This window comes from Salvia hispanica, chromosome 6 (assembly GCF_023119035.1).
Source record: "Salvia hispanica cultivar TCC Black 2014 chromosome 6, UniMelb_Shisp_WGS_1.0, whole genome shotgun sequence".
Classification (NCBI taxonomy): domain Eukaryota; kingdom Viridiplantae; phylum Streptophyta; class Magnoliopsida; order Lamiales; family Lamiaceae; genus Salvia; species Salvia hispanica.
Window position 1 is genome coordinate 37,672,991 of NC_062970.1, and position 14,031 is coordinate 37,687,021.

General features: G+C 38.8%; 1 non-coding gene across 1 annotated transcript; it reads left to right on the forward strand.

Annotated features, from left to right (window-relative positions):
• The first annotated feature begins 9,205 nt into the window (after nucleotides 1-9,205).
• Nucleotides 9,206-9,312, forward strand: LOC125197597. The gene has a single exon (XR_007172133.1). It is a non-coding gene; the product is annotated as a small nucleolar RNA R71 (small nucleolar RNA).
• The last annotated feature ends 4,719 nt before the right edge of the window (nucleotides 9,313-14,031 follow it).

Below are 14,031 nucleotides of genomic sequence, written 5' to 3' on the forward strand. Positions count from 1 at the left end.
AAGTTAACTAAAGAAAGACTATTCAAATGAGAAAATACGTCACTCCAAGTTTCTCACTAAGCTTGTATTGTTCTACACCTATACAACGAAACATATGAAGGGATTAAAACATCAACCTAATCACATACACTGAACATGTACACGATGAGTAGTTCACAATTAGCTGAACACATAACCTATGAACCAATTTTCAATGTTTATAAACTCCTGCGGAAGCGCTGGAGAAATAAACATCTACTATGATCACCTACTTAATCCACTATCAAATTATCCTCTGAACAATTCTAATTCAAAAGCATACCAACAATCAAACATTCCTAAACTATGTTAAAGAGACAATAGCAAAGGAAAGAACAACACTACATTATTAGCCAAAAACATAGAGTATAAACATTAAGCACATTGTTGGTAACAAACACATGAGTTCAAAGGTGTAGAAACATCCATACAAAGCCTAGATTACAACTTGGAGCAACATAGAGAGATAGGAATCATGCTCTCGATGAGTGAAATTGGGATGTGGAGACGGATCGTTGGAATGTTGGCCGGAATTTCTTCCTTCTCTTCTTCCTCCTCTCTTTCTCTCTTTTCCTCTCTCTTTTCTCGTCCAAGAATGTCTGAATCTCCTCCTCAAAATCGCCTCCAAACTATATGAAAACTGAATTTGGAGGTTAATTCGTCTTCGTACCCGGCCGGGTGGATTATTGGGCATAAAATTCACCCGGCCGGGTGGCCAATTTTGAGGACTTACTGGAATTTTCGTGTTCTGAACTTCGTACCCGGTCGGGTGCCTCATTTTGAGAGCTTTCTGGACTCACGATGCAAACTGGGCAGTTTGTCAACTTGGGCAATCTGTCAACTTGGGTAGCCTGTCAAATTGGGCATTTTGCACGACTTTTTCAAGACATCCAAGCTTCATTCCATGTTTCGTTTCACCATTAATTCCCCGTCCTACACCATATAACATACTTTTGCAAGCATCAAACTATATAAATCATATAAAGTTATGGGAATACAAATGTACAATTTGATTCGCATCAAATACCCCCAAACTTATTTGCTTGCTCGTCCTCGAGCAAGATCACTTAAAACACAACATTTTATAGCTCAACGCACAAAAGTTTTCATCACAAAGAATCAAGTAAGTAAGGACGTAAATGACAAAATCTAAACCCCCAACATTTCCAATCAAGATTTCCCACTCTCAAGAACAATCACTCATCCACCTAGAACTTCAAGTCAAGGTGCACTTCAAAGTAAGTCCAAGCATAAGATCCTACAACTCAAACCGTCGTCATTGACTCGTCAAGCAACACTTATCATATAGACCCGTGGATTTCAAATCAAACATCTTTAACTCTACCAAGCCATTTACAAACCACCCATAATGCATTAACAATAAAGTCCAAGGTCTTTATTCAAAGGTTGTAATGGGGCTAGGGATGAGGTAGGATAAATATGGATAATAGCTCAAAAACTACATATTTGAGTGTCAAATTCTTCACTCCTGCAACTTCCTTGCAAAGAACCAAACACAATACATTTTACAACCCACACTTTCACTCCCCCAAACTTAAGATCTTTTCTAGACAAGAGTACATCTTTACAAAACCATAGAAGTTCTACTTTATTTCACTTTTTTTTTTCTTCACTTTTTTTTTATTTCTTTCTTTCTTTCTTTTTTTTTCAAAGGCCTCGACTTTTACAATTTGAAGGCTGTCTTTTTTTCTTACAAAGAACTTCATTCTCAACACTTAAACATTACATCAAATCTGAAAAAAAAAATCTCTAAACTTTGATAGAACACCACCCAACACTCACAACACAATCAACAAAGCTCAAACTTGTATTTAGCACCCAAATAGTAGTAAGGTTTATTGATGAGGCTAAAATGAGGCTTATTTTAGTAGCTAAGTGATTGGCTAAGTATTTGCACCAAACAATGGGGATTAAGCTCAAAGTGGCTTCTAGGGGATCATTTGTTGGACTAGGCATGTGATCATTTGGCCATGGAGTTCATCCTAATGCCTTATTATCCCTTATCATTAACACATATGAATGCAAGCATGCAACTCAATAAAACAAATCAATCCAAGATAATTTCCACAAGATATATAACTTTCATACTCTCCTCAACTCAAGAAATCGGTTGTAGTCACAAAATGCTCTTTCAAATAAATTCATGCACCAATTCCATCCATCATAAGCTTCAAAGATCAAGTAAAATCAAGCAAGATTTCATAACCAGAAAGTCGAAGATAAAGCATGCCCCGTCAATTACATTGATTCAAAACACCTTTAGCATACAATACACTCAAGAAAACATGCATCGTGCATAAAATTTGTTCAAACTCAAACAACCCCCCAAACTTGAATGCTTCATTGTCCTCAATGCAAGCAAAGAAGAACATAAAAAGTAAAGGGATAGAAGACTCCCCCAAACTTGGCATGAAATCCGTAGCATGTGGGTGGGAGGGTGGGTGTATCTTCAATTTGTATGTGTGCTCTCTCATAAGCTCCAATGTGCTCCTACAAACAAAATAAAACAACACAAAACAAAACATAAAGAAGCACTCAATTCAAAATAAATGCTAGGGGAAAGAATTGAGCAAACAAAGCCTCCAACATATGAAAATAAAAAGAAAGAAAATAACATAAAAACTTGGGTTGCCTCCCAATCAGCGCCTTTGTTTATAGTTGTTGGCTCGACCTTCTTCATCCTTGGGTCTACACTTGTGAATCTTGTAGTGCGACCGCCTCCCTTTCTTCCTTCAACAGGTCACCGCCTAGTTAAACCTTCAACCTCTGACCATTCACCTTCCATACATCATTGGACTTAGGATCACGAATATCCACTGCACCATAAGGATACACTTTGTGCACAACAAACGGACCTCACCATCTTGACTTGAGTTTTCCCGGGAAAAGCTTCAACCGAGAATTGTACAATAGGACCAACTGTCCTTCATGGAATCGACGGGGGTTGATGGCTGCATCATGAATCTTCTTTGCTCGCTCCTTGTAGAGATCAACACTCTCATAAGCATTCAACCTAAACTCATCCATGATATTCAACTCAAGCATCCTTTTGTTAGTTACCGAATCATAATCCAAATTCAGCATTTGCAAGGCCCAAAATGCCTTATGCTCAAGCTTAACCGGCAAATGACATGCCTTTCCAAACACCATCTTGTAAGGGGAAGTTCCAATAGGAGTTTTATAAGCCGTTCGATATGCCCACAAGGCATCATCTAGCTTTTGAGACCAATCTTTTCTCGACGGCTTCGCCACCTTTTCAAGAACTCTTTTAATCTCACGATTGGAGACTTCCACTTGGCCACTTGTTTGGGGATGATAAGGGGTAGCAACTTTATGTTGAACACCATATTTTCTAAGGAAGTTTGCAAACAACTTATTGCAAAAATGAGTACCTCCATCACTAATGATGGCTCGAGGTGTTCCAAAACGGTTGAAAATATGAGACTTGATGAATCTCAATACCACTTTAGCATCATTGGTAGGCAATGCCTCAGCCTCTACCCACTTAGAAACGTAATCCACCGTAACTAAGATATATTGCTTCCCATTAGACTTGGGAAAAGGCCCCATGAAATCTAATCCCCAAACATCAAAGAGCTCCACCTCATGGATATTATTCATCGGCATTTCATTCCTCCAAGAGATATTCCCGGTCCTTTGGCAACTGTCACATCTCTCTACATAGGTTTTAGAATCCTTGAAGATAGATGGCCAAAAGAATCCGGATTGGAGCACTTTAAATGCAGTTCTACGTGCTCCAAAGTGGCCGACATACTCTGAATCATGACATGCAGATAAAATCTGAAGGTGTTCATGTTCTCCCACATACCTTCGAATCACTCCATCACTACCAAGACGGAAGAGAAAAGGGTCTTCCCAAACATACATGCGAGTGTCACTCAAAAACTTCTTCTTTTGGTTAGAAGACAATCCTTCCGGCATCAAACCCGTAACAAGGTAGTTTGCCAAATCAGCAAACCATGGCACATATGTTTCCCGAGCACTCACTTGAAACACTTGCTCATCGGGAAATTTCTCATTGATTTTTCTCCTTTTCTCATCTTCTGTCTCCTCCACACCATCAAGTCTAGAGAGATGATCAGCAACCAAGTTCTCGGATCCTTTCTTGTCTTTAATTTCAACATCAAATTCTTGCAAAAGGAGGATCCATCTCACCAATCGTGGTTTTGCATCTTTCTTGCTCATCAAATACTTAATAGCCGAATGGTCTGTGAATACTACCACCTTCGTACCTAATAAATAAGCACGAAACTTCTCAAAAGCAAAGATGACAGCTAGCATTTCCTTCTCAGTTGTAGTGTAATTCAATTGAGTCTCATTGAGTACTTTGCTAGCATAGTAGACGGCATGTAGGACATTCTCTCTTCTTTGACCTAGAACGGCCCCCACTGCATAGTCTGAAGCATCACACATCAACTCAAATGGCTTCGACCAATCAGGTGTGATAATAATAGGAGCTTCAACTAGCTTTTTCTTGAGAATCTCAAATGTCTCAAGGCATTTATCATCAAAAACAAACTTGACATCCTTTTCAAGTAAGTTGCAAAGTGGCTTTGCAATCTTTGAAAAATCTCTTATGAATCTTCGGTAGAATCCCGCATGTCCAAGGAAACTACGGATGCCCTTCACATTTGTTGGAGGTGGCAATTTTGAAATCACATCAATCTTTGCCTTATCCATCTCCAAACCCTTTTCTGATACTTTATGACCCAACACAATGCCTTCATTCACCATAAATTGACATTTCTCCCAATTCAAAACAAGATTTGACTCTTCACATCTTTGCAAAACTCGGCCTAAATTGTGTAAGCACCGATCAAAAGAAGAGCCAAATACGGAGAAATCATCCATGAATATTTCCATTATATCCTCATTCATGTCCGTGAAAATAGCCATCATGCACCGCTGAAAAGTAGCCGGTGCATTACAAAGACCAAAGGGCATCCTACGGAATGCATAGGTGCCAATGGGACAAGTGAAGGTTGTCTTGTGTTGATCTTCTGGGGCAATTGTGATTTGGTTGTACCCCGAGTATCCATCAAGGAAGCAATAATGAGAATAACCCGCAATCCTATCCAACAGTTGATCCATAAAGGGCAATGGAAAATGATCCTTCCTTGTGGCCTTATTCAATTTTCGGTAATCCATGCAAACTCGCCATGAATTTACTAACCTCGTCGCCATGACCTCATTCTTCTCATTTATCTTCACAGTTATTCCCCCTTTCTTTGGTACACATTGAACATGACTCACCCATTGACTGTCAGAAATTGCATAGATCATACCAAAATCTAACAACTTCTTCACCTCCTTCTCAACAACCTCTTGCATAATAGGATTTAGCCTCCTTTGCTTGTCTCTCACTGGTGTAGCTTCATCTTCCATGAGAATTTTGTGCATACAAACTGCAGGACTAATTCCTTTGATGTCGGCAATTGACCATCCTAGAGCTTGCTGGTGAAGCTTCAAAAGCTCTATCAATTTTGACTCCTCTTCATAATTCAACAAAGCTGACACGACAACCGGGAGTGTCTCATTCTCACCCAAAAATATACTTGAGATTTGATGGGAGATCTTTCAATTCAAGCTTGGGTGGGACTTCGATAGAAGGTCTCAAATCTGCCACACAAGCATTCACAACCTTGCTTGTTTCTTCTTCATAATTCTCCTCTTCATTGAAGTCAACTTTCATTGAGAAACCAAAATCTTGTTCCAAACTCCCTTCATCAAACACACTATCTTCCTTTTGCACCGAACAACAACTCTTCTCGAAGATGCACCGATCAAGAACATCAACTCTAAAGCATGCCTTAGCATCACTTGGGTGCTTCATCACTTTATCTACATTGATAGTCACTTGTTCACCATTGATTCTAAAAGTGACGGAGTTATCTTTTGTGCCAAGAAGCACATCTCCAGTGGCTAGAAAAGGTCGCCCAAAGAGAATAGGCACTTCCTTATCTTCTGGCATGTCTAAGACAATGAAGTCAACGAGAATGATGAACTTGTCCACTTTCACTAGCACATCCTCTACAATCCCAGTTGGCTTCACAATTGAGTGATCAACCAATTGAAGAACAATATCTATAGGTTCAATTCTTTTCTCCAATCCTATGGCTCGAACAGTTTTTAAAGCCATGAGAGATATTCCCGATCCTTGATCTAAAAGGCATTTTGTGAATATGGTATCCCCAATCTCTCAAGGAATCACACATCCCCCTGGATCACTCTTCTTTCTTGGCATCATTCCCGAAATTAATTGTGAGCAATTAATGCTCAACGGGACAATTCCCTCATCTTGTAGCTTCTCCTTGTTTGCCATCATGTCTTTGAAGAACTTGGAGAATTTAGGGAAATTGGTGAAGAGATCAACTAAAGAGACATCCACATTTACCTTTCTGATCACATTCATCATCCATTCGAAGCTCTTCTCTTTAGGGACTCTTTTCCTCCTCTTTGATGGATATGGTGGAGGTGGAATGTGATCGGGAAAATTGAACATGCTCTTGGGATCTTGTGCTGGGCTTAAAGTAACCTTCTTCTCTAAACTCATGTATGCTTCTTCTATCTTCTTTCCTTTTTCTTCAACCGATGGTCTTCCATAAGATTCAGATTACATACCAATTATCTTGCCACCGGATGCAGCCCCTTCTTGACCATGTTGTGCCTTCTGCACTAACTCGGGACTTTCCTTACACACCTCGTCCGCCCCTGCGTGCGAGGAGTGCAAGCCTAACACCTCATCCGCTCTTGCGTGTGAGATGCCGGAAGACCCTTGACTGTCCATTATTGGCATAGAATCTAAATTCTTTCCACTTCTAAGAGTAACCGCTTTAAATTGTTCATTAACATTCGGGTTTGTGACTGTGGTGCTCGGAATAGATCCTTGAGTCCTTGTTTGCGCAGCTGATGCAATTTGGCGTATCATTCTCTCTAAATTCTTCATTGTAGCATCAATATGGCCAAACTTCTCATTCACTCTTTCCTGGAATTGATCATTCTCCTTTTGATTATTGGTCATAAAGGAGTAGATCTGTGCAACTTGATCATCACAGGATGGTTTCTTCTCAAATCCCGGAGGTTGGGTATTGCTCCTCCATTGATTTCCTGCAGTGTTGCTAGAACCTGCTTGATTCCAATTCTTTTGTTGAGGCCTCCAGTTTTGTTGATTCCCATACTGGTTACCTTGGTTGAAACCTTGACGGTTACCAATATAATTTACATCCTCCACTGGTGCTCCTTGTAAACTAGGACATTGATCTGTATAATGTCCTCCTTGGCACACTCTGTTGTGACTACCGCAGCGGAAGAAACGGAAAACAAAAAGGTCCTTAACGGATCTATTTAGGTGATTATGCATTCGACTCCAATTTCATGCAATGAACATAGATCTATAGATATAACATCAAATAAACACATAATCATGCATATTCGATGTAGATTCGATTGTTACCTCTTCTTGATCCATCATAGGATCGAAGTTGCTAGCTGCACCACCCGGAGATCCTTGGTTTATCGACCGTGAATCTTCCAACCTATTCCCTTGTCCTTGATCATCCATCCGTGTGGGCGGATCTTGAATAATCAATAATAGTCTTGAAGAGATCTAAGGAAACCCAATCACAAACTCGATATTGTCTTGATCTAATCCTATGAATTAGGATAGAACAAGAACAAAAACAAAACCCTAATTCTCCCACGTGCCAAGGCACGAAAACCGAGGCAAGGAGAGAGAAAGAGCCGGCGACGGCCACTAGGGTTTAGGGGGAGGAGTGTTGTGTTGAATGGTGTGCTAGGGTTTCCACATCTCATCACTATTTATAATGGACTTGTTGGGCTAGGATGGGGATCCATGGAATGACTTAAGTGTTGGGCTCACCCATTAGATAAATTACTAATTAAATCAAATAACCCATGATTTAATATATTACCAATGGAATATTATTTTGTTCCACTAAAGAATAATATTGCACTCCCACTTAAATCACCAAATTACAAATAACTTGGGTCCATTTTATTTTATAATATTTCTCGCGTTTAAGATTATCTTGATCCGTCAATTTAATTCTTTTGTCTGCTATGTGACTAGAATTAAATTAATTCTCCAAAGAGTTTTTCTAGTTTGAAACTTTATTTATTATTCGTGGAATAAATTCCAACTGCGCAGTTTTCTGAATAATAAATTCCTTTTTCAAACACCTCTTGGGGATCACCCCTTAGGGATTTAATCATACCACACTGGGCACGCGAATTCTATGAAATAATATTCCAATACCTTCATGTTATTCAATTACTACCACCCAAGATATCATGAACTTGAGTTACGTACAAACTCTCACATTGATAAGTCAAAGTGGCGTTTGATTGAATAAACAATATTGATATTAATATCATAGACTAGAAAATACTAAACTATCTGAAATATAAGAATACATTTCGGATTAGATCCTTTCAGTGCTTTACCACACAGGTGTTACTAATCTCGTCTTAGGTAAGAGAGAATTATCACAAACACCGCAACCGTACCAATAGGTAGCCAAAGCCTATCTAGGTTGTGAATACGTTTTTCTTCTTACTAGATCTGGCCAAGTCCCCTACTGGAAAACTCATGAGGAGATTCATCGAATTTCCCTACTTGACCTTCTTAGTAAAAAGCCTTAGACTTGTTTATCATATTTCAATAATAAACCATTATATTCAATTATTTATTCTCATAATTAGGTAAACAAGTGGACGTGGCGTTTCTCGTATACATGCACAAGCTGACTGTACAAAGGCATGTACGCTCGAAGCATCTTTTAGTATACAAACCCCAACACACTCCACACTTCATCAAAGGCGCTGTTTGAGGCTGAGGAGTCAACTGCATAGATTTGACGGCATTCGTCATCAACAAAATTTGAGTACTAAAGTCAGCCATTTAAGCTTCTATAGCTAACACTCTTTCCGACTCCTTAGTAGCACCAAACGTATCTCCCGCGGCCACCTTCCTTGGATTATGCCAATTTCTCTTATTGTTCGCTAATCTTTTAAATAGCGCTCTCACTTCATCATGGGTCAGTTCCCACTTGACCCTATAGTCACCAGCCCTGTGCCTTCATGATTGAGTCCCTTGTAGAACTTCAAAAGATCATGCCCCGGAGCTAGACCATGACTTGGGCATTTCCTTAGCAAGTCTGTAAATCTCTTCCAAGCTTCGGCAAATGACTCATCATACTTTTGCCGGAATGAAGTGATTTCCTCTCTCAACTTCTCGATCTTCATTGGAGAGTTATATTCCAAAAGGAATTTTGACTTCAACTCCTCAAATGTTGCTATGTTGTAGCCCGGTAGTGAGTTGTACCATTCTCTTGCTTTCTCTCTCAATGAGAAAGGAAATAATGCCCTCTTAATCCGATGATGCTCTACATTTGGAGGTCTATGAGAGTTCGTCAATTCATAAACGGCATTCAAATGACTCATCGGATCTTCTTCATCTCGACCATGGAAAAGATTTCCACCATTCACCAAACTAATGTAGTGAGGTGTGCGCATAGGCAAACTCCCCCGGGTGATCAACTCCCGATCTGAGGATGTCGCCAAACCTTCCCATGGGTGGTGGAACATTATTGTCATCTTCAGCCATAGACTCAACTTCTGAATCACTGCTACTACCCTCAAAATTTGTCTCGAATAAAGGATTTTCTCTCACTGGACTCTGATAGTCCTGATGTGTACCAATCACAGCTGAATTCTGTCCTCTTCTATGATATATCAATAACCCAAATTGCGGTGTACCCTTAGATCTGGTTTGCATCCACTGATTTTCGTTTTTCTATTTTCGATTTTCTAGAACACCTACATAACAGAAAATAAACCAAACACAACACAAATATACTAATCCTACCGAAAGCGAGACATCTCGGCAACTTCGGGGTTAGTCTTATAAAATGTGTGTGGTTTAGTGTAAACTAAAAAAGTCCTAATCACTAAACTAAAAATTAGAAAGATATCACCTAATATAAATACTCTTTCGTCTTCAAGTCCAGATGTGGTAGATGGCTATCACCCCCAAGAACACGAAGTATGTGCCTAAACAAAACAAAACAAAAGATCAAATAAAATAAAACAAAAATAAAACTACTAAGTATTAAACAACCTATTGCCTCCCCGGCAACGGCGCCAAAACTTGTTGTGTAATTTTTGAGTTCAAATATCAAGTGCAAGTTCACACAAGTTTAATTAAGATAACTCTTATATTACAACGATACTGCAAGATTACAGCGTCGTTAGTAGTATTTCAAGTGTCGATCCACAGGGAGGTAGAAGATTGTTTAAAACTTAAAAACTTAAAAAGATGTAGCATAAGATTTGATTTTTGGTTTTGAAAGATGTTGATAAAATAAAGCTACAAGTTAACTAAAGAAAGACTATTCAAATGAGAAAATACGTCACTCCAAGTTTCTCACTAAACTTGTATTGTTCTACACCTATACAACGAAACATATGAAGGGATTAAAACATCAACCTAATCACATACACTGAACATGTACACGATGAGTAGTTCACAATTAGCTGAACACATAACCTATGAACCAATTTTCAATGTTTATAAACTCCTGCGGAAGCGCTGGAGAAATAAACATCTACTATGATCACCTACTTAATCCACTATCAAATTATCCTCTGAACAATTCTAATTCAAAAGCATACCAACAATCAAACATTCCTAAACTATGTTAAAGAGACAATAGCAAAGAAAAGAACAACATTACATTATTAGCCAAAAACATAGAGTATAAACATTAAGCACATTGTTGGTAACAAACACATGAGTTCAAAGGTGTAGAAACATCCATACAGAGCCTAGATTACAACTTGGAGCAACATAGAGAGTTTAGCCTAAACACATGGTGGAATTTGCAATAAAAACCATAGGAATCATGCTCGTGATGAGTGGAATTGGGATGTGGAGACGGATCGTCGGAATGTTGGCCAAAATTTCTTCTTTCTCTTCTTCCTCATCTCTTTCTCTCTTTTCCTCTCTCTTTTCTCGTCCAAGAATGTCTGATCCTCCTCCTCAAAACCGCCTCCAAACTATATGAAAACTAAATTTGGAGGTTAATTCGTCTTCGTACCCGGCCGGGTGGCCAATTTTGAGGGCTTACTGGAATTTTCGTGTTCTGAACTTCGTACCCGGCCGGGTGGATTATTAGGCATAAATGAAAATTAATTTTGGAGATCAAAGTGAGAGTCTCTCTCTGGTAGCATATATATACATTATATCTATACACTTAATCCACACTCACTCTCTCTCTCTGCAAAATTATTAATTAAATATATAACTGTACATGCAAATCATGGTGAATCATTAATGGTGATGCTAACAAAAAGTTAAAATTGTGTATGGACCAAATTGCCCAAATGGTCAAAAGGGCATTTTTCGTTCGAAAATGGGCAAAAGGATCAATTTTGAGATGAACGCTTAGTCCAGGGTTGTCTGGGGATATTTTTAAAGTCCAGGGTTTATTGGCGAGATAAATGCATAGTCCATGGACTATTTTTGTAGTTCACTCTAAAAAATAAACCATAAAAAATTTCAATATTCTAAAAATAATAAAAAAACTTATAAAAAACTTAATATATTTACAATTTATAACTTAAATAAAATAAATGTAATTTTAAAATATAAACTACTACTACTATTACACAAATGCCAACAAATTCGAAGAGCAAATTAAAATTAGTGTATTACACCCCAACAAATAGCCCAAACCATTCTATAAAGCCCAATAATAATATTTCTTCTAACCCTAACAAACAAAATCTGCGCCTCTTTCTCTGCATTTTCTCTACCAATGTTGTCGTCCACCTGCAGGCTGCATCGCATCACATCGCCGCCCTCATGCTTCGCTGCTCCACTGCCCTCGCCGAGCAACCGGATCTCCTTCCGTCCTGGCTCATTGCAACGCCTGATTCACCTTCTTCCTTCACGACAGCGTCACCCATCTCGCTGACCCACCATCCTCAAACTCCAACTGCACATCCACGTCGCCTAGCATCTCCGGCATCTCTCCATCCCTCAATTTCTCTTTGCCTTCCTCACCACCACGCTGCAGCACCACCTTGAGCCGCCCTCGTCATCAACAGCAGCAACAGTAGCAGCTCCTCCTTTCTCGATAGTCCTCTCAGGCTGCTCCTGCCGCACAGAATTTTTGCATCAACAAAGACTTATGTCGAGATTGCATTGGGTGAATAATGCTGCAAGTTCCTGCAATCAAAAAATCAAACAACCAGTCTACAACTGCATATTCAATGGTGTATCTACATATAAAGTGTTCAAACTTCTTTCAAAAGTCAACGCCGTCCTTGCCGCCACTGCATCTGAGCGACGCCGTCACTTCCTCGAAAAGCCGCCGCTTTGCCTCTATTCACAGCAGCGTCGCTGCCGCATCCTCTTCATCTTCGGCATCTCTCTCGCCTCCTCACCCGCTGCTGCCTCCATTCTATGCCAGCCGCTTCTGCTTTTGCCGGAGCTGTCCCCCATTGCCGGTCCAAGCAGCATGCAGTAAGAAACGAAGAAAATTAGTCTCACAATAATACAGATTCAATGTTGTTTGTGTATAAATAGCTGTTTAAGCTTCTTTCAGAAGCTTGCTTTTCATTGGACCAATTTTTAGTAACCTTTTTTCTGTCCAATAGTTGATATTTCTCATAATGACAAAAAAGGGTAACAGAAATAGCTTTACATTTTCCCGCCAAAAAGGGCAAAAATGTCTTTTCACCAAACTGTCACTTTAGATTAGGATAGATTGTTATCATCTTTGTAGGTGTTCTTTCCAATTTGTGCTGCGGAACATTACTACACCATATGCTTCAGATTTAGCACTAAAAGCATAATGGTGATTGACAATTCAAAGAATGGTAACGATGAGGACATCACAATCAATTATGGTAGCATACCTGAAACTGTGGTAAGTATACATGATATATAGTGAAGTATTTTGTGATTACAGTGAACTAGAATCTCTTTACAGTGAACTACCTCTGATATTCATGATAATATATTGCAGAGAATGTATTTTTGTCATTATTTGACAAAAATGGGTTATCACCTGCAATGCAAATCAATAAAGGATGTGAACATAAAGAGGCTAAAAATGTCTTGGAGAACAAAATCAAACGTAGAAGATTGTGGAGTTTTTTTGATGAGACATATGGAATGTTATTATGGTGAGTGGGAACAAGATTGGAAATGTGGATTATCTACAAGGAGCAAGGGAATACTCCAAAGACTAAGAGCAAAGTATTGCAGCGCATTAATGTTGTCGGAAACAAACCATGAGTCATTCAAGAACTTGGCAACAACATCACAACATTATAAAGAATGTGAGAAAAACATGGACATATATGTGGAAAAAATGATTGTAAACTTCAAGCGTTCATGAACTATTGTACAAAACTTCATTTAAATTCAATAGTCAGTTCTTATTTTACATTAATAACTCGTTCACTACTTACTTCATTGTCGAGCTATTTACTTCACTATATGCACAATATACTTCACTATATGCACAATGTACATCATTGGAGTGAAGTAAAACTTGCTTAGAGTGAAGTATTCCACGGTTAGAGTGAAGTGTCTGTCATTTATGCTTGTAGTGCTTTGTTTTTCCATTTTAGTGAAGTAAAACATGGTTATCCATGCTTGTAGTGCTTTGTTTTTCGATTTTTGTGAAGTAAAACATGGTTAGAGTGAAGTATTATAGAGTTAGAGTGAAGTGTTTGTCGTCCATGCTTAAAGTGCTTTGTTTTTCCATTTCAGTAAAACATGGTTAGAGTGAAGTAAAACTTGCTCTATTTTTCCATTTCAGTAATGTAAAAATACACATCCAGTGAACTATATGTCTTATAAAGTGAAGTATATAAACAATATAGTGAAGTTTTCATCTCATTCTTGCCCCGACAGACATGTTTAAACAGGGACAACAT